Source organism: Grampus griseus (assembly GCF_964374135.1).
Source record: "Grampus griseus genome assembly, chromosome: 11".
NCBI classification, from domain to species: domain Eukaryota; kingdom Metazoa; phylum Chordata; class Mammalia; order Artiodactyla; family Delphinidae; genus Grampus; species Grampus griseus.
Window position 1 is genome coordinate 91674655 of NC_139005.1, and position 22145 is coordinate 91696799.

Consider the following 22145-nt stretch of genomic DNA (forward strand, 5'->3'; position numbering starts at 1 on the left):
CCTCCACTCGCATTTTTAAAAAACTTTTTATTTTATTTTATTTTTTTTAACATCTTTATTGGATTATAATTGCTTTACAATGGTGCGTTAGTTTCTGCTTTATAACAAAGTGAATCAGTTATACATATACATATGTTCCCATATCTCTTCCCTCTTACGTCTCCCTCCCTCCCACCCTCCCTATGCCACCCCTCTAGGTGGTCACAAAGCACCGAGCTGATCTCCCTGTGCTATGCGGCTGCTTCCCACTAGCTATCTATTTTACGTTTGGTAGTGTATATATGTCCATGCCACTCTCTCACTTTGTCACAGCTTACCCTTCCCCCTCCCCATATCCTCAAGTCCATGCTCTAGTAGGTCTGTGTCTTTATTCCTGTCTTACCCCTAGGTTCTTCATGACATTTTGTTTTTCTTAGATTCCATATATATGTGTTAGCATACAGTATTTGTCTTTCTCTTTCTGACTTACTAAAAACTTTTTATTTTATATTGGAGTGTAGTTGATGAACAATGTTGTGTTAGTTTCAGACGTACAGCAAAGTGATTCAGTTATACATACACATGTATCTATTCTTTTTCAGATTCTTTTCCCATTTAGGTTGTTACAGAATACTGAGCAGAGTTCCTTGTGCTGTACAGTAGGTCCTTGTTGGTTACCCATTTTAAATACAGCAGGACTCCTCATTTTATCTGCTGCAGTCAGCCACAGTTGGCTTCCATAATCCTGTCTGGTACCCTAAGCGTGGTGGTGTTGGGGGGTTTTGCTCTTTGCCTGATGGGACCCCTCTATTTTCTGTGTCTCAGTGCGTTCTGACTTACAAAGCACTCAGGACACGGGGCCTGGTGCAGGCTGGCACTCAGCGAATGACCATTGCCATTATTATTACTGTTCTCCTCTTGGGCTCTGGTTCACATCCTGGATCCAAGCAGGGTGTGTGGCCACACCTGGCCCTCCCAGGCCTCGGGGCTGTTGGGGAGCCTCCCGAGGCCTGAACTGACAGATCTTGGTTCAGTTCCTACCAGGCAGATGCTCGTGTCACATCAGATGGCCACTCACCGCAGCTGGCACTAATGGACCATGTTATGGCGTGCCAGTGGGCTCAGGTGCTTGGCGGGTGGGCGTGTTGGTGGGAAGCCATCCCTGCTGCTGTGTTCCAGGGGCCTTAGGGTGGGGGCCGACCGTCTTGTCTCCCAGTTCTGCGGGCTCTCACAAATAGGCAGGCGGGGCCTCAGTCGAGAAGGGCCAGACTCACCATTCTCCTCGTCACCAACGTCATCATCAGCGTGGTTATTAAGAGCGACACTCGTGATTCTTCTGTGCACCTACTACGTGCCTTTAGGAGTGTAAGGACAGCCCTAGTCATAAAAGTAACAGCAACATATGTTGTCCCAGAACTCCTAAGAGGAGACGTACACCCATACTTTGGATGAGTAAGTTGAGGCTGAGGGATGTTTCTGGGGAGACGTGGAAGGTGCTTTGTTTCCACCCAGGGTCGCTCCTTCAACAGTGACTGTACCTGGCTTCTTCTGATTTCCTTCAAGGCAAACACAGAAGTATTTGATCCTTCCAGAGATGACAGTTTGATCTACAGGAGAAATATACACACTCCTCCTATTAATACAGTTTTGATTCTGCTCCTTGTAAAAAGTTATCCTGACTCTGAGATACTAATGGGGACCTCACCTCCTCCCTGGACTACGTCTGGATCCTTTGGGGACAAACGGCGTTACCCTCACCAATGCCCTCTATCCATGGGTGATGCTACCTCCAGTTGGAGCCCCCTCCTGTACTCTGGACTCTTCCCTCCCACAGGCTTCTCCTCGCCACTGGGATATCTGGCAGACACCTCAAACTCCACACATCCTAACCCCGGGTCTCCTCCATCCCCAGCCCTGCCTCTCCTGCAGCTCCCTCCACCTGATTCCTGGTGTCTCCAGCCTTCTTGTGCTCCATCCATAAGCCCTGGAGTCGTCGCTGGCTCCAATCTCTCTTAGATCCCGTATCGAGTCCATTAGGAAATCCTATATTCAGAATCGATCACTTCTCTCTGCTTTCACCCTGGTTGAACCACCATCCTCTCCTGCTTGGATCATCCTTTTAGCTTCCTAACTGATCTTTCCATCCTGGCTCTACCTCCATCTGTCCCCAACACAGTAGCTGGAATGATCCTTTGAAGACTTAAGTCAGACTGTGTCATCTCTCTGCCTGAGCCTGGGTGGTGACTCCCCATTTCACTCTGGATAAAATCAAAGGTTTGAAGTGGCCTCCAGGGCCACTGACCTGGCCTCCTATCTCATAGTCCCCCCACTGTCCTCTCTGCTCAGCCAGACGGGTCCCTTTGCTGTCCCCCAGCATACTAGGCACATTCCTGCCTTAAGGCCTTTGCACTGGCTGGTTTTACTGGCCCCAGATACACACATAGCTCACCCCTCACCTCTTTTGCATCTCTGCTGGACAACCCCTTCCTCCCTGGCCACACTAAGATCGCATCACCCACATCTCAACCCTCAAATCTCAATCCCACTCACCCTGTCCTACTTTTTCTTGGTTTCATTGCAAGTCTCACCTTCTGACATCTTACACAATTTACTTAAGGTGAGTTAAGATTGCCATTTATTGTCTGACTCCTGAGACCAGCATGTCAGCTCCTCAGGGGTGAAGTTCTTTGCCTGTTTTACTCACCCACAAGCTTCTGGAACACAGCTTGGCTCAGAGTAGACCCTCTATGATGAATCCCTATAGTTTTCCTCTGATCCTCAACTTTCTCCCTAAAACCGGGGACTGGAGAGCATAAGTTCATTCCACTGGACAAGATATTGTTAAAATCTCCAGGAAACAAAGTGATTCTGCAGGGAAGGTTGATGACCTGGCCCCTGCCCCCGCTTCCAGGCTCATCTCATCTTCTCTGGTTTTCACTTTTAGGCTCCTCCAAGGTCAAAGTCCTTGTAGGCTCCTGCTCTACCATACCTCAGGGCCTTTGCACATGCAGTGCCTCTTTCTGCCCCGTGAACTCCTGGGTGTCATTCGAAGTCCTGGTTAGGTGTTACCTCTTCCCTGAGGTCCTTTATTACCCTCCCACCCCCCTAAGTCCTGAGAGACTCCTTCCTCCCTCCAAATGACTTCTGTACCTCGAGTGCATTTCTCAGTGCGGGAGTCGCGGTGTCTCCTGAGGTCGTGTCCGTTGCACCATCAGACCGTGTGCTCCTTGAGGGTGGAGGCTGGGCTCTGGTCCTGTGTCTCTGGCCCAGGGCCTGGCATGTGGCGGTGGCGTGGTCAGTGTTTGTTTACTGCGAACGATGGAGCAAATCTGGCACAAGCCAGGAGAGGACAAAACAGTTCTGAAGACCCTTTCAAGGTCACCAGCTGGCAGGGGACGAACAATGTCTTATTATTTGATCATTTATTTATACTCTACTTTCAAGTAGGATTTGAGGCAGCCTGAGATGAAAGGCACAGATATGGCAAAAACAAAGCCTGCACCTCAAATGACACATCCCTTTCCTACAACTGCCTCTTCCTCGCTGGTGTGTAAACGTGCCCCAGTCTTAACGAGAGCACCCCCAAGCCCCCGCCACTCTATCTCCCTGTGCGGCTACCACTTTCAAGCCAGGCTTTCAACGCTTGTTTCCGTCCAGACTCACTTCCTCATCCTTCCTCTAAGCTGCCCTCAGCCAGGACAGCAGCTACCCCTATGTCACCAACTCCGCTGGACGGCTTTCAGACCTCCATCACTGGCGCTCTGGGTAGCACTGGGCCTTTCGATGTCTCTTCTATTCTAGAACCCCTTGCTTCTCTTGGCTTACGTGCTACCACCCTCTCGAGGTTTCCTTCTACCTCTCGCTTTCTCCATCCCAGCCTCCCTTGCAGACGGCTCATTCTCTGCACATCCCGTAAACATCTGCGCTCCCCAGTACCCTCTCCCTGACCCCCTCTCTGCTCACCTCCCCACTTTCCCTGAGCAGCTGTCTATTCCTTTGACGGCAGTTGCTAGTGGGATTCGCTGGGGGTAATTCTAGAAAGAGATAAACTCCCAAACCTCAGTGGCTTAGCGCAGAGAGCGTGTTTTACTTGCTTTACTTGCATAGAGTCCATTCAGCAGCGAGGGGGGGTGGGCTCTGCTGCCTTTGGTCATCCAGGGACACAGGCTCTTTTCACTTGGCTGTCACTGACCCTGGCTCTGTGTTCAGGCGGGGAGGGGAGGATGTGCCTCTGGGCAGGGGCGGGGGTGGGGAGAGAGGGAGGGTGTCATGGGCGAGGAGTGTGAGGTAGAGCGCAGGGCGCGTCAGGAGGCTCTGAGCCCCTGACCCAGCCTGTCCCCGTAGACTCTGTGGCGAGGCTCTGCAGAAGCGTGGACTCTTCGCGTCCTGACGAGGAAGTCCGCTGCGGGCAAGGACAGGCTTCCCGTTCTCATATGCTGCTCACATTTCTTGGGCCTGGGAAAGACCTGGCAGTTGGCTGAACCCAGGAGTTGGGCGTGTGGTTAGGAGGAGATGTGATCTGGAACCAGCCATGGGTGGCTTGCTGCTGGGGACTGCGCAGGGACATCCTGGCCGGAGGGCAGCTGTAGGACTGGCTCCTCCTCTATAAATTCATGGCCAGAGCATGGGGACTCACCCAGAGGACTGACTCAGCCTTCCCGCCGGTGCTCAGAGCCTGTGCTGGGCGTGCGGCATGGCTGACTGTCAAATCCATCACCCAGGGTCAGTGGCATGACAGTGGGCATATGTCACCGGCTCTTGAAGCCAGGCAGGCTGGACCCTCCGTCCTCTTCAAAGGAAAGGAGATCTGACAATCTGACATTGATTGAGCACCTACTGTGTGCCAGACCTTCTCCTAAGTGCTTTATATCCATTATCATTGAATTCTCAAAAGAGCCCTGGAAGGAAGGGCAGGTCATCATCCCTATCTCACAGGTTAAACCAAGATTTAGGAAGACTTAGGAAGCTTAACATATGAAAAGAACAAGGGGGGTGCCCAAAGATTGCACATTGCAAAGGCCCAACAGCTGATTTTTGAACTCTCACTTGACACACGTTTAACTCTTCGATAGAAAGGGAAGGGGTGTGGATGGCATGGGAATACCTGGGCCTACAATCCAGAGTCCAGCACTCACTAGATGAGTCATGTTGTACGAACCATTTTAACCTCTTGAAGACTCAGTTTTCTCATCCATCAAATGGGCACAATAATGCTGCTCTCCCAAGGGCAAGTGAAAGAGATTTACAAACTGTAAAAGTCTGAGTATTTTCTTTATTTAAGCTACTGTCATCTCCTGCTTAGATGTTTCTTAGGGGTCTTCTCTTTTTTGCTTTCACTCCTTCCTCTGCAGCGTCTTCTCTGCACAGCAGCCAGAGGAATTTTTTTTTGTTTTGAAACAGAAATCAGTTCATGTCAAGTCCTTGCTTAAAACCTTTAGCTAGGCTCACATACCTCCCCAGTACCCTGTGTGACGTGGCCCTTCCTGTGCCCCCAGGGCCCACCCCTTGTCACTGCCCCTGCCTTTAGCTCTCTCTCTCTTCAGCTCCCTGGCCATGTTTCGATTCTTTCACCATACTATGCTCTTTCCTGCCACAGGGCCTTTGCCCATGCTCACCCCTCAACCTGGAACATACTTTTCTTATGCTCGTCACCTGGGCAACACCAGCTCCTCCTTCTGACTGCAACAGAAACTCTCTCAGGGATGATTCTTTCTGCCTTCTCTCTAAATTAGGTCCCCTGACTTTTCTCTCTCGTGGCACTCTGTATGTTTCCTTCACCCTGTATAATCTGTCAGTGTTTTTACTTGTATATGTGGTTTGCTTTTTCTGGAAGTCTCTCCACAGACTGCGTGAGGACAGGCATCTTGTCTGCTCTGCCCACCATCATATCCCTGTCCCCCTGCTCGGTGCCGGGCACACAATGGGCACTCGACAGTATCAGTTAAACAAATGAAGATGTTTCCTGCCGTTTCCCGAAGATGCCCGAAACTGCCCGTTCCAGTCCTGTGCTGGAAAGAGCTGAGGAGACGGAATCACGCAGTTGTCAACCAGGAGTAGCTCTAGAGCTCTCTTCAGATCTCTAATCTCATTTAGCTCAGCCCTCAGGACATTTAAACCTTGATTTCATCATCTATAAAATGAGAGTCACTTGGGCTGCCTCTTTGGCTGGGAGGTTAGATGTGGCAAAGTGTGGAAGTACCCGATACAGTGAAGTCATAAATAAAATGTTGCTTCTTCCCCATTTTACAAACGTCCCTGATGGCTCTGGGGGTGATAGTTCTATTTTGCAGACGAGAATGCTGAGGACTAAAAGAGTTAAGCAGTTAGCCCAAGAACACAGCAGCAGAGCTGGGCACAAGGGCTCTCTGTGTTTCCTGTGAGATCAGGCTGGCTCCCTCGCCTGCCAGCCATCGGAGGAGGCCCTCCTTGCATCTTCCTGGAGACGGCGCTGCGGCCACCTCTGCAGAGCCGGCCCCAGATGACGAGGTTCTCCTCTCCCCGGGACCACTGGGACACTGCTCAGCAAGTGACCTATATTAATCTCAAGTGCTATTCGCTGTCTTGGTCCCCTCCCACCCAGCATGCGACCCCACCCTGCAGAAACACCTCGATCTATCCAAGGACGTTGTAAAAATAAAATGATCACAACCTGGCCCTCCGGGAACCTCGGCTTTACAGCATGTCCTGCTCCGAGGCAGATGGCATTCACAACCCAGTTTGAGGAAGAGAAGAAAGAGGAGAAAATGCAGGGAGGAGCTGGGACAGGGAGAGAGTGAGACAGATGCTCACACATTTGAAAGGGCGAGGGCGGATGAGATGAGAGGGATGGGCGAGAAAGGGGCCAAAACAGGGGGGAGAAGACAAATTAGCAAAAGAGATTCAAGGGTGACAACAGGGTTAGAGGGACTAAAATGTTGAAAAGAACAAAAGGAAAGTCCTAGAAAGAACAGTAAGTGGATGGAATAGAGGAGAGACAGAGTCCTGGAAGAAAGTTGTTGGAAGAGGAAGAATAGGATGAAGGGGACAAAGAAATGAAAAGTGGATGAAATAGACCACAAGATAGGATCGGCTGTTTGTTGGAAATAGAGAACATGAAACAGAACAAGAGTATACAAAACCTCAAGGCTAGAGAGTTGGGGAGGAAGGGCTGGTCAACAAGACAGGAAGCAAGTTCGAGCAGGTCCGGGGCAGTTGGGGTCTTTAGGCAGAGTGAGTAGACCAGCCTCTAAGATCTGGGCCATGCTGTGGACCAGCCTCTGAGAGCTGGGCAGGTCTGGCTCCTCCACGGGGTCTTTCCCAGACTCCATGCCTGCCCCACCCTGCCCGAAGTCATCAGTCCAGGGGGTCCTACTGCTGGTTGCCCAAGTGCAATCTGCCCTCTGAGCCCCAGGTCACATTGGATCTTGTGCAGCCAAAGGGCTCTGTCTGGGAATTTATAGTCTCTCCTGGGTCCATGCTGGAGTTTGTCTCCAAATGTGCATAAAAAATGCAGCTCACTCAGAGTTATGGTCCTTCTCTCTCCCTTTCCTTCATTTATTATTATTAAAAAAATTTATTTGTTTATTTATTTGACTACGCCAGGTCTTAGTTGCAGCACGCGGGATCTTCGTTGCTGCACGCGGGATCTTTAGTTGCGGCATGCAGGATCTTTTAGTTGCGCTGGACCACCAGGGAAGTTTCTCCTTCATTTATTTAGTTGATGAGTATTAACTGAGCACCTAGTTTGTGCCAGGCCTCTTCCGTGAATGAGGCCCACAAAATCCCTGCCCTGTGGCACTTCTAGTTCCTTCTTTCTCCCTCTCCTTCCTTCCTCCCATCTTTGCCTCTTCCCTTCTGTTTTGCCCTGATTCTTTTTTTTTTTTAAATAAATTTATTTATTTATTTTTGGCTGCATTGGGTCTCCACTGCTGCGTGTGGGCTCTCTCCAGTTGCGGTGAGCGGGGGCTACTCTTCGTTGCGGTGTGCGGGCTTCTCATTGCAGTGGCTTCTCTTGTTGCGGAGTGTGGGCTCTAGGCGTGTGGGCTTCAGTAGTTGTAGCACAGGGCTCAGTAGTTGTGGCTCGCGGGCTCTAGAGCGCAGGCTCAGCAGTTGTGGCACACAGGCTCAGTTGCTCTGTGGCATGTGGGATCTTCCCGGACGAGGGCTCGAACCCGTGTCCCCTGCATTGGCAGGCGGATTCTTAACCACTGTGCCACCAGGGAAGCCCTGCCCTGATTCTTATATTCACCCCAGTTGCATCAGTTATTTTTGCTGCATTAAAAACCACCCCAAATCTAGTGGGGGGATGTGTGTCAAACAAAAACAATCATTAATTATTATTATTATCTGTCATGGTTCTGGGGGTGACTGGGCTTGGCTTTGTAGTTCCCGCCTGGGGTCTCATGGGGTCACAGTCAAATGGTGGCTGGGTTGCGGCTGGAGTCCTCCCATAGGCCTCCTCTCTCGTATGGCTGGGGGCTGGGACCTCACCTGGAGCTGGCAGCCAGCATGCCTGTACTTGGCCTCTCCACGTGGCTTGGGCCTCCTCACAGCATGGTGACTGGGTTCTAAGAAGTTGTTTTGCCTTTAATAACCTAGCTTCAGAAGTCACATAGTGTCACTCATGTTGTACTCTATTGGCAATAGTGTTATAGTCTAAGGCAGTCACACAAGTCCATCTAGGTTTAGAGGGCGGGGACACAGACCCTCACCTCTCGGTAGGGGAATTGGCTGATCACCTGTAGGAAGATCATGTGGGAGGATCTTTGGAAAATACAATGTGCCGTCATGTACCCTCTGGCCAGAATGATTCATAACAACTCACGTCCCTCGGTGTTATGTTGAGCTGTGTCACCCCACCTGGAAAATTCATATGTTGAAATCCTAACACCCAGTACATCAGACTGTAACTATTTGGAGATGGGGTCTCTAAAGATATGATTATGTTGAAATGAGGTCATTAGGGTGGGCCTTAATCCAATGGGACTTGACCGGTGTCCTTATAAGAACAGGAAATTTGGACACAGACCCATACAGAAGGAAGACAATGTGAAGACGTACAGTGACAAGACTGTTATCCATAAGTCAAGGAGAGAGGCCAGGAACAGATCCTTCCCTCGTGGCCCTCGGAAGATCTTGATCTTGGACTTCTAGCCTCCAGAACTGTGAGGAAGTAAATTTCTGTTGTTTAAGCCCCTCAGTCTGTGACTTTGTTATGGCAGCCCTATAGCAAACTGATACGTACCTCCACAGGCAAAAGATATTTATTCTCCTCTCCCAAGACCTTGTCATCTAAATCAGGTGCAGATAGGGACATGTCTCCTTAGGCGGAATTCCTTGGGTACAAATCCTTGAGCACCACTCCTCTCAATAGGAAGATCTGTGAGCTAAAGAAACAAGTTCTCTGCCCTCTGCCCCACAGCCAGCAAACAAAGGTGACACAGGTGATAGGACAACCATCATAGACACTCCCACTAAAAGAAGGGTTGCAGGAGGCACACAGCAGTCACTGGACCATAGCAATTCTGAAATCCATCTGGGAACATGTTGCCAATGATTCTTGTGGTTCTTGACGCTGCCCTCTAGGTTCTTGCTTCTTTTCTCTGAGACATTCTTGTTATTTCCTTAAGAAATGACCAGGGTCTGCAGCTGAGTAATTTTCTTAGCCTGCCTCCTACCCATAGAGATTTGAGGGTCTAAAGAGCTCTCTTTTCATTTGGTGCTCTCTCTGTCCCACTCATTCATAGCCCAAACAATTCCTTTCAAAGTTTTGTGGGTTTCCTATGAAACAATTTGTAATTCATTCCATTTAACAAAAGGCACACCCACCAATTTCTTTTTTACTTTGGGCTCCTGGCAAGGCTGCCCTTGAGATTCTTCAAATTTTGATTATTTAACAGAAAGGGTCTACAGCATATGCTGTTAAGATCCTCAGAAGGACTTTGTGGCTTTGAGAGGGTCTATGAGGCACTCGAAATTTTTCTCAGGTCTTAAAAAAAGACTTCATAGTCACACCTTGGATTCATGTTTACACCGTTTTCCTGATAGTGGCTTTGATCTTTGCCTGGGTGTCATTTCTTCTCTTGAGAATCATTTGTCATGTGGATAGATTGGGAATGAGAAAAGTTTTGAAACCCAGAAAGTCCTGGCTCCTCTATATTGAACAGTCTGTTCTTTGGCTTCTCTTATTGACAGAGGCAGGATTTGCACCCAGGACTCTCTGTTCTAAAAGCCTGCACTCTTGTTGAGAAACTCTGTTGCCGCTTTGAACACTGGGGCACCCAGGGACTTCATTAAGTCCTAAAGGAAGGGTGGGGTCAAAGCAGGTGGGAGAAGGAAGGGCATGTGAGGCAGGGGTACCACATGAACAAAGGCACAGAAATGGGGGAAACACACAGTGTGGAGGGAACAGCAAGTCTCCAAGAGTGTGGTTGCTTTCTATCCCTCTCCCCTTAGCTTTATCTCCAAACATCCAGTTCCTCCTTCTTAGTCCTTTGGGACCACTTTTCTTTCTTTCTTTTTTTTTTTTTTTAAAGAGAAGTTCTTCTTATTTTATTTTATTTTATTTTGGCTGTGCTGCGTGGCTTGTGGGATCTTAGTTCCCTGACCAGCGATTTAACCCGGGCCTCAGCAGTGAAAGTGCGGAGTTCTAACAACTGGACCGCCAGGGAATTCCCTTGGGACCACTTTTTTATGTCCCTTTTGCAGCACAAGCCCTATGATATCCTCCACACTCCACTCTTCAATGAGTTGGCTCACAGGGTTCCCGTCTTCCCTAAGAATTCCCTTCCACATCTTGCCAGCCTGGAGAGTGCCTTACTCCCATGTCAAAGACAAAGATGAGTGCCACCTCCTCTGTGAAGCCTTCCATGTTCGCTAGTATTTGCTGTGTGTTACAAATATACCCCACACCACAGTGGTTAACACACAAGAGTTTATTTTTCACTCAGAGCACAGTTGAGTCAAAGTTGGCTGGGGTGAGGTATGTGAGCTCTGTTCCACGCAGCTATGGGGGGGGGGGGTTCAGTTCCTCTGTCCAGTGGCTCTACCATCCTCTAAGACAGGCTGGCAGACGAGGACCTGTTTTTGTAAATAAAGTTTTATTGGGACACAGCCACGTCCACTAGCTACATAGCTGCCATAGAGACTGGATGGCCCACAAAACTTAAAATGTTTGCCCTCTGGCCTTCACAGAAACATTTGCTGACCCTTGCTCTAGGGCTCTGTAGGCCTATAAAGGGAGTGTGGAAGATCTGGGGGGAGGTTTCTATGGGCCAGGCCTGGAAGTGCTGCACCTCACTTCCTCCCACATTCCACTGGTGACAGCTAGTCACATGACCCCACCGAGCTGCAAGGAAACTGGGAAATGTAGTCTTTCTGGTGCTCAGGAGGAAGATGAAGCAGGGTTGGCTTGGCACACAGCCTTGTCCCTCCACACCTTTCCTACACCGCTTTGCTCCCTGCACGAATGCCCCCTACCCCCATGGGATGGGAAGATCCCGGAGGGCCGGGACAGTGCCTGTTTTCTTTAGCACTGCCTGCCCTGTGCTCAGCACAGAATAGGTGTTCTAGAGACAGTTACTGAAGAAGGAATGAATCTGTCTTTCGTGCACGCTCCCAGAGCTCTTCGTAAATACCTCTGCTCTGGCACTGACATCATTGTGTTTTACTCATTCTGTGCCTGTTTCCCCACTCAGATTCCTCTCTCTACTCCGCCAGTTTGTTTTGGGGCATCTCCTGTGCAGGAACCCTGTGCTAGGGTGGTCTCTGTGAACAAAACAGACCCAGCCTGTGTCCTCAGGGAGCTTGCAGTCCAATGGAAGAGACCAGCAATGAGCAGAGAATCAGAGAATCGCAAACAGTCGTGCAAATAAATTTAAAGTGACAACAATAATTAAATCCCCTGAAAGAAAGGGGCGGAGTAGGTGCTCTGAGCACATCTAAGGGAGAACCCGATCTAATCCAGTGGTCAGGGAGGGCTTCCCTGAGGAGGTGACATTTGGGCTGAGACCTGAAGCAAGGCAGATGTTAACCAAGTGGAGAGAGGATGAGCAGAGAAGAGTGTGCTAGGCACGGGGAACAGCCTGGACAAAGGCCCTGAGGTCTGAGAGAGTTTTATGCCAGTCGTGACAACAACAATAATGACATTAATATTATTATAGCTCAGACTGAGTACCTACTATGTGCCAGACACTGTATTAAGCACTTTATAAGTATTATGTCAGTTAATCTGCACAATGCTATGAGAGAGATATTCCCAGTTGCAGAAGCCACGAATGCCCTGCCTGTATTCCTTCTGCCCACCCCAGGGGTCATCTAAGGACAGTTCTCACATTTGCTTGTAGCTTCTGTTGGCTGGAGGTACCAGAGAGTCTACACTCCCCAGGACTGCCCTCGCCAATAACTGATGGGAATGGGAGGATAAATATCCCGGCTTCCTCCCCATTAGTGGGCGATTCTGAGGCAGCTTGACACTGCCTCTCAGAAGCCCTAGGTGATTGGATGCCCCATGCCGCAGGGGTACCGCCATCAGTGTGCACCTCTTCAGATTTTCTCCCACCCTGTCTCACTCCCCCTCCCCACACTGTGCTTCTGAGGTCACCTCGAAAATAACTATTTGCTCCTGAACACTTGTCTCCAGGGCTGTTTTTGGAGTAACCAAAACTAAGACACTATTAAGTACCCCATTTAATAGGTGAAGAAACTGAGGCACGGAAGAGTTGCAAACATAGAATTGAAAAAAGGTCTTTGAAACTAAAACACCAACAGTGGTGTGTGTGTGTGTGTGTGTGTGTGTCTGAGATGGGACAAGATGGGACGAGGTGAGATGGGTGTGCAGGCCAGGACAAGGATCTGGGTCATTAACTTAGGGACATAGGAGGCCTTTGAAGGGCTTTATGCAGATGGGGTGACGTGTTCTGATGGATGCCAGGACAGTGTCACCATGGTGACCAAGGCAAACCAGGATTAGAGGGGCTGGAGCAGATGAAAGGGGAGGGGTGGGGGCTCTGGCAGTCATTCGGGCGGCGCTCATCGGTCTCTGGAGCTCTGGGGTTACCCTGGAGGCCAGGGAGTATCTGGGCATCAGAGGGCCTCTGTTCTCTGCACCCAGCCTGCAGTGTTCGTCTCTCACAGGGGGACACACACCTGGTGCCTCAGCTCCACCCCTCCCCAGGCCCCTGTCCCACACTCTTAGGTCACAGAGTCCCTCCTTGCCCCCCACCCCTGGCGCCTCTGTCAGGGAGGGTCTGGGCTGGAGCCTGGCGCCCCTACAGGCTGGCCAGTGCTGGCAGCTGCAGAGGAAAGGCCAACCGGGCCTCCTGACTGGGCAGGCCCCGGAGGCCAGCACATGGCCAGCCTGGTGCCGGCTCTTTCTGCCCCAGTGCCCTGTGTGGCCTGCGCCTGGCTGAGCAGATGGTCTTGGAAATGAGCGTTGTCTGAACGGGGTCAGGAGGGTCTGCCGGTCCCATCTTGTCTGTCTCTGCCTCCGCTGGGCTCCGCTGCCCTTGCTGCTGTCCTGGAGAAGCCGACAAGCTCGGCTGCCCAGGGCTACCGCGCAGCACGGTGAGGTGTGATGAGACATGGCCCAGACGCCCAGCAGTCCCGGGTGTTCGAGATGTGGGTCCCAGGGGCTCTGGGGCAGCTGACGCAGGACTGGAGTGGGGGAGGGTGGCAGGAGAGTGCGGGGGGAGGGGCGGGGTGCGGGCCACCCTACAGATGCCTCAGGGAGTGCGTGACCCTCAGTGCGTGGCTTGTGGTGGCAGCAGGACCTCCCTTGGGGCGGTCGGGGAACTTAGGTTTGCCGAGGCCTTACTGTGCGCCCGGTCCTCAGTGAGTGTGACCTTGGTCCCTTACCCGCCCCTCTCCAACACTTCATACCCTCTACCTCTGCCCTTCCTGGGGGGCCTTTCCCCAGCTCCCAGAGCTCCCAGTGTTTATTATGTGGGTTTTCCTCGCAAGTTCTCCAGGACAGCTGCTTCCCTGCCGGCCTGTCCTTAAACATCCCTAGCCGCGGTGTCCTTCCTGGGTACCTGCTCGCCTACTGGGGCTGCTTCTTGGTGACACAAAGAGCACAGGTTCTCTGTGGGTTCCACTTTCTGGCTGAACTTGAGTCACTGGCTTTATCTCTCTGAACCTCAGTTTCCTCACCTGTAAAATGAGCCAAACCACGCCCACCTGGAAAGGTGGTTGTGAGGATTAAGAGAGGTAAAGGATGTGAGATGCTGGGCACAGAGGAGGGGCTGGCTGGGGGCTCCTCTGCCTTCCCCCTGGCTGGCTGTGGGGCTGGGACAAGTCACTTCACCTCCCGGGGGCCTTGATTTCCTTGGCCCTCAAATGCGCATGCGCTGCCCTCTCACAGGGAGGGTGGGAGGGAAGGGAGGGCAACGTGGTGTGTGAGCTGCCTGGGCTGTGCGCTGGAGCAGCTGGAGCCGGTCTTATCTTCCCATCTATGCAATGGGAGCTTTGGGTCGATGAAGGTGCCTCCGCACCCCGCCCAATTAGAGTCTGGGGGTCTCGGAGCCTCCCCTGCTCCACGTGGTTCTGTCTCTCACTTCTGAGGCTCAGCAGAGTCCTCCCTCAGGCCTGATTTTGCAGCCTGTGCACGGGCCTGGTGGTGAGTCAGTCCTGTGTGGAGCCCCAGGGCTGCCCATGCCATAAAGGAAAGAGTGGGTACAGCCACCTTAGCTCAAGGCCCATATCTGAGCATCTGTTCCATATCTGGTGTCTTCGATTCTCTTGGGGGTGAGAGTCCCCCCATGTGGAAACCCTGGGAGAGTGAGGGCTGAGAAGTAAGCTCTGTGAGATGTGCTAGGGGATTGGGGCTGCTGCTCCTCTCTGCCTCAGGACCTTTGAACATGCTGCTCCCTCTGGCTGACACACAATTTCCCTGTTTCACGCCCAGCTCGTACCCCTTCTTATTTCAGTGGAGAGGCTTTCGCTGGACAACCTTCTCCCCAACCTAAAGTAGGCCTCCTTTGTGGTCTTGTTCAGAGGGCTCTGGTCTTTTCCTTTAAGCGGCTTTTACAACTTGGTTATACACGTGTTTATAAACGTGCTATTGCCTCTCTCCCCCGCTAGACTGTATGGGGCAAGGAGAGGGGCCTAACATCTCCTGTTCAGCCTTGAAGACCCTGCACCGAGAGCAAGGCCTGGCACATGGTTGGCATTCAGAAGGCCAGGGCTGACTGAGATGCATCAGCTCTGTGCCCAGAGCAGTTGTTAAGCCCTTCTCGCCTGCCTGCTGGGCATGGAGAACCAACGAAGTTAGAACAGCGAATACTCTTAGGGATCATCAGTCCAACCTTGTCATCACATACACCCCAGGGGCAAAGTCCAGTGCAGGGAAGAGGTGGACTTGAACCCAGGTCTCCTGGCGCCCCCCCAACCCTGGTCCAGTCTCTCTCCAGTCTTCTCCGGGCCATGGCCGGCCATTTCCCAGGGTTCACGCATAGGGGACCCAGGCCTCCCAGTCCCAGAGCTCCTTTGGATGAAGGGTCGGGGGACAGCAGGCTCAACTTCTTCATCCTGGGATTACCCAGGGTGGGGACCACACAGCAATAATGATCGTAAAGCCTGAACAGGTACTGTTCCAACACGGGCTGAGCGTTTTGTAAGTACCGCCCTATTGTTAATCTTTAGCAACCATCCAAGGGAGGTGATGTTCCAGGGCCTGGAGCAGTGAAGTGACTTGCCCAGGGTCACTCTGTGACAAAGTGCCTGAGTGGACACCTGAACCCAGAGCTGTTTGACTCCAGAGCCCAGAACGCCGTGTGCAGGCGCACGGCTGCACGCTCTGCTTCTTGGAGTTGTCACCACCTCTGCTTGTTAGAAGAGGGAGCTGTTAGAACAGCTGAAGGAAGCCTGATGGGAGAGACCCAAGCTTCCCCAAGATGTATCCTGAGATTCACAGTGAATTGCCGATATGTTGTTCGGGAAGCTGTTTCTTGATCTTTGCTTGAAAACATCCTCCGCTATCAGCAAGAATCCACCGTGACCTGGATCCTGCGTGCTCTTAATTTAAATACCGTCTTACAAAGGATACAGCACCCGAGGAAGTTCTGGACCATGAACTCACTGCAGTCCTTATGTTAGGATGCTCAGTGCTTACAGTTGGAATGGCTTTGTCACTGAAGCTTGGCTAATGGTGACCCTTGGACGAGTCCTTCTTTGAGCGCTTGTACGCGACATGGGAAGAGCATGGTGCAAACGGGAGGGGGAGAGTCAAAGGCAAGCAAAGCATCATGACCTCCACCTACCGAGCAAAACTCCAACGTACACCCAGGCTGCCAAAACCAGAACCAGCCTGGTCTCCGTATTTGCATGTAGAGCCAGGCCTCAAATGTATCTTAATTTTAGTTCCTCTTCTCAAATCTGAAATAGATTGTAGGTTTTAAGCTACAGCAAAAACGAAGGAGAAACAAGGTAAGTGCCTACTACTTCCTTGCCCTCCTCCCCATGCCCTTAGCAAGGGCGAGAACAGAAAGTACCCCCTGCCCAGCACAGCCTTTGGGGATGGAGACCCTTGGCCCAAGCTGAATTCTATAACCTTCAGAACAGGGTCCCTGGATTGTGTGCACAATGGATGGAGCTCTTTCTTGGGATTTTCGGAAAACAGACAAGCTCCAAGCACAGCTGGGCTGCAGCTTCGCTTTTTTTTCTTTCCACCTTCAGCCGTGGCAGCCTGTTCCTGATTTCTCTGGAAAGGCAGCTCCTAATTAGAATGGATCGAAGAGTCTTTGCTCGAGCTTTGTTCTCCGTCTCGATTGAATCGTTGCTTTAGGACTTAATCTGGTGCAGTCACCAGTGGGCTGGGACACTTGCCTCTCCGAGCTGCTCTCAGGCGCTTGGGAGGGCTGGTCCCTGGGGGCCACCGAGAGCTCCGAGGAGCTCTCTGCATCCTCTCCCTCCAGGCCTCTCTTCCTTTCCCCTTTTCCTCCCACCTGCTTTCTCTCCTCTTAATTTCCTTTCATTAACAACCCAAAGCCGTCCAGGGTGCCAGTCCCTGCTGGTGGGAGTGTAAATTGGTACAATTTCTCTGGAGGGCAATTTGTCAAATGCTATTAAAAGCCTTAAAAAAAAAAATGCATAGGCTTTGACCTGGAAAGTCCCCTTCTAGGAATTTGTCCTGTAGAAATAATTGGACAGGGGTCCGCGAATATGTGCAGAAAGATGTTGCCCTCCGTGCTTTTCATGAGTGGCAACTTGCAAAGCTGGTATCCATCCACAGGGGGTCATTAAAAAGGATCATGTGATAAACCAACTGTAAAAGAACCTTTTGAAGCTAACCGGAGAAATTTGAATCCTGACTGGGCATTCGGTGCGCTTAAGGAATTACTGTTAATTTCGTCAGGTGTAATAATAACCTTGAGACAGGTTTAGAGGCACACTGCAAGAGGGTTAGTATTAGGTTTAAACGGTTGTAACGATAATAATAATGGAAGGGGGAAGAAGATGAAGCAAGGGAGGCAAAAGCTTACAAGTTCTGAATCTGGCTGATGGGCAAAGGAGCATCTGTTACACTGTTCTCTTTATTTTTGTGTATGTTTAAAATTTTCATGATTTAAAAAGAAATAAAATGATCACATAAAACTGTATTTTTTCGTCTGAAATGATGTCCGCAAGATATTTTTAAGCGAAAGGAGAAACATTTCAAGCAGCATATATGGCAATATCACATTTCTGGTTAAAAAAAATATGTATGTATTTTTATATGCAGAGGAAAAAGGACGGAAGTACACACACCAGAATGTTAATGGTGGCTATTTCTGGATGGAAGGAGTTGAGTAATTTCCATTTTCTTCTTTATATTTTGTAATAGTTTCTGACTTTATTTTGGCAATAACCATACATTACTTTTATGCTCATAAAAAAGCCAGTAAAGAAATTTTGGAAATCACCTGGATTTTTTAATACACCATGCTTTGTAGAAGGAGGTTTTACACATCTCAATCTACACACGATAATATGTAAGGTTGATGCTGTCATCCCCATTTGATAACAGGGAAGCTGGTGCTGGCCATCAGAGAGGGTGAGTGCCTTGCCTGGAGACACACAGCAGCAATTCTAATTCCATTCTTCTGACGTGAAACCATTGCTTTTTCCACTAAACCCCAGATGCTTCTAGAGGGCCAATAAGGAGTATCCGATGTGGTTCTTGCCTGCTAGGAACCGACACTGTCTTTGCTCTCCTGGTCGCTTGCCACCATGCTCCATTCTGGAGTCACCCCCTCTGTCCCTAGGACAGTTACGTAAAGGCTTCCGCAAAAATGCACTTTCTCCCCCGTCACATCACAGGTAAAACTCAGACACTGGCTGTTCGATACTTTCTCCTGATGAATCTTCCCAGTCCTCTTGCTTTTTTAGGAGGGAAAGAGCTCTTCGTGGCTGTCCTCTTCATATTGATCAGCTCTGTTTACTGGCAGAGCAAGAGTGAGCGGGCATCGTATACATAAATATCATAAAATCCACCGAGGGCTGGCAAGCCCAAGGTCTTCATCCCGGCTCCATCACTAACAATTTGCAACCCAAAGAAGTCCCTCTCTCTGTGTTTTCTCTGTCTCTAAAGTAAATAAAGGATAACGTGTTTAAAAAAAAGAAATCAGTTGGTGTTCTGAGGAAAAGGGTGGGGTGGGGGAGAAGACAATTCTAAATTGGGCTGAAAATGCAAAGTTTTTGTTGATGCTGGAGAGGGGTGAAGCCTTGTCTCCACATCTTCCCCGTCAGCTCTCAGCCAGAATACTGGGACGTCTCTGAACTCGTCTCCTTAATCTCCAAGCACCTCCTCTCCCACTGCCTCCACCGATTTCCCCCCAGGCTGATCTTTCTAAAGCGGAAATCCAGGTGAGTCGCCTCTGTTAAAACCCTTAAAGCTTCTTTCTCATTTCTTTCTGGAAAAAGTCCAACTTCTCTGGTCTATGTACCCAAACCTCCATGCTCTTGTTTTGCCTTCTCTCCAACCTCTCACCAGCTGGGTACCCCTCACTCCTCACCCCGTGCTCAACGCACAGTTCCTCAAGGGGGACCCTGCTTCATGCCTCAGGGCCTTTGCACGTGTGGTTCCCTTTGTCTGGAATGCTTTTCCCTGGTTGACACTGGGTGTTTCCCTGCGAGGTCCCTGGAAACCCTTCTTACCTGTGAGACTTGAGCTCCTTGACGGCACAGCCTCAGCCATCCTCATATGCAGCAGGGCCCCTGCACCGAGATGGACCCAGGGATGGGATTGGCAGGTGCAAAACCAAAAGCTTCTCTCAAAATCAAAAACTCCTCCAAGAGATCTGGGTTAGCATGATTCTTAGCTCCCATCCTGGGCTCCGCTGAATCTGCTCTGACTGCCATCCCAGGTCGGGACAGGAAACTTTTAATTTGCAGTATACCATTTTAAAACGCACATTTTAGCACCAGAATGCATGTGTTTTAGCTACAGCAGGTAGCTTCCTGCTCTCTGAGTCTCCTCGCAGAAGACCATCTAACCAAGGCAACTTTCCCAGTCATGGAAAACTAAGGGCTGGTGCTCATGGCAAAAACGGTGTCAGGGTGAACCACTGGGCCCAGGACACCCCCCTGGGGCTGCCTCACATGCCATCCACACCTGAATGGGGAACTCTTCTGGGGTGGGACCCCAACAAAGAACTCAGCCTGTAAAGTGCCTGAGGGCCCATGTTGGAACTGGGGTCTATATTTCTAAGCGACCGCTCCAAAACACGATGGGCCCCGCTGTGTTCCCACACTCCCACTCACCCAGGCTTCTCTGCCCTCTTGGTGGGTGAACCCAAGTGATGTCAGCAGGCAGCAAAAGGTACCGCAGAAGGGTCGGCTTCACAGAGCCAGGGAGTGAACAGAAAGAGGCCAGGCCCCTGCCTCAGATCATTCCTCGCAGAAGGAAGGAAACCGTGGAGGACAGGGAATGTCCCAAAGACAGCAGGAGAAGCGCTCAGCTCCTGCGCTCGTCCACAGCAGTGGGGGACCCTGGCGCCTATGCTTTTGGGGTTCCACTGGGGTTTATTTTTTTTGCGGTACGCGGGCCTCTCACTGTTGTGGCCTCTCCCGTTGCGGAGCACAGGCTCCGGACGCGCAGGCTCAGCAGCCATGGCTCACGGGCCCAGCCGCTCCGCGGCATGTGGGATCTTCCCGGACCGGGGCACGAACCCGTGTCCCCTGCATCGGCAGGCGGACTCTCAACCACTGTGCCACCAGGGAAACCCTCCACTGGGGTTTAGAAGTGTTGGCTCATCTTTCTCTTCTGTGGCTTGTAGGTGATTCTAGGGCAGGGACTGAGTCCCAACCATCTCCAGATCCCCCAGAAGTCCATGCACGCAGCTCAGACCCAGTGCCAGCCGCCAGGTAGAGAAAGTGGAAGGCGGGCTTTCCACTTCTGAGGGGCCTATGAAATCAACCACACCGAGAGGGGCCAGACATTCTGCCCTCTCAGATCTTGCTGAAATGTCCCCTTCTCAGGGGTATCCTTTCTAACCTCCCTATTTCATACTGCTACCCCCTCCCTGGCACACCCTCTGCACGCCCTGCTCTGTTACCATCCATCAGACCCCTGGATTTCCCTAAGCGAACCTCTTTCCCACCCCATTAGAATGTAAGCACCCTGAGGGTAGGGATTTTTGTTTTACTCTCCAAGTCTCCATTTCCCAGAACAGGGACCGACACTTTGCCCTCAGCGTCTCACCCTCTGTGTGGGTCCCCACGTTAGCCCCCTGGGGGCCATGAACAGCGGAGGTGGGAGCACCTGCTCCCCCTGCTGGTGGCGCAGGCTTCGGCACCGCCCCCCCCCGGAGGGAGCCAGGCACAAGGCTAGGGGATGCGTGTCAAGCTCCCCCAAGGACGCCCTCAACACCCTGTCCCTGCAGTTGGCACCAGGCTCCTGCAGCTCTGCGAGCATGCAGCTGGGGAGCAAGGTGCCAGCCTCCTCTTCTCGGCTGTCTCGTCTTAGGAGGATTCTCCTGGGGTCTCCAGTGCCTGGTTCTGGGGGTGGGGCCGGAGAGGGAGTGGTACCCATCCACCAACACTGTCCACCCTCACTCCCCCCTCCTCTTGACCACTCGATCTTCTTATATAAACAGCAAAGAGCAAGGAGTGGAGAGGCGAGGCAGCTCCAGGATGCCCCGGGGAAGGTGTCTGGCCCCAGCCTTTTGTGATCTCTTTAGGAAGTGGGTTTCTTAGCATCTCTTTGGCCACAGCCTTGGGTCCCGGTAACCAATTCTGGGGCAACTGGAAATGTCCCCTCCGTGTCTCCTTGGTTGTTTACTGTAGATCTTCCCTTCCGGAACATGGGCCCAGAGACCCACAGCTTGACGTGACCAGTGCCTAGGAAAATGCCCGGCAAATTGCAGGCCCTTATCTTCCAAAAGAAATGACTCACTGGGAAGATGGCTGTGGCTACAGTGAGTTTGTGTTGAGAAGTAACAGGAGGGGGGATGGCAGGGGCCTGAGGTGGTCGATACGTGGCCGATGCCCTTCACGTGTTATCTCACTTCTCACAGTGACCTCGAGGGGCAACCGAGCCACCACCTCCACTTCCTCCCAGCCAAGCTCAGGCGGATGCAGGGAGGCGGCGGCTGTGTGCCGGGCTCTGGCGTCCATGATCCTGACTCTGGTTCCTCAGTTGTAAAAGTGGGACGGCGAGACTCCACGTTGTAAGGGTTAAATTAGCTAATACGTGTAACGTGCTCAGCTCATGTAGAGACATGGCAGGTCATAAACAGGAACCAGAGTTAATTTCCATTATGACTGCTATCACTGGGACAGACCCAGAATCTGCCTACCGCCAAAGCCAGCACCCTGCACAGCACCCCCACTCCCACCAAGAGGGCGACTGAAAGAGGGTGATGACCCTCTGGGGCCCTGGAGCTGAAAGGAGCTGAGACCCCCGGGTGAGGGTGACAGTCAATGCCAGACCTCGGCCTGCAGCCCTGATGTAAGGGGCGACGAGGAACTTCTATGGGTCTTCAATCAGGGGAGTGAAATGATGAAAGTGGTGTTTTAGGAAGATTAATCTGGCAGCAGAGACAGGATGGAAAACAGTCAAGCTCAGTGCAAAGAATTATGACCGCTTCCCGGCTTGCTGAGAGGAGGGTCATTAAAGGAAAGTGGCCTTGTTCTTGGCTCCCTGGGTGCCAAGCTCAGGGTTCCCGGCAGCTGGGAGGGGCTGGGTCTTTATCAAGAAGAGGCACCCAGGG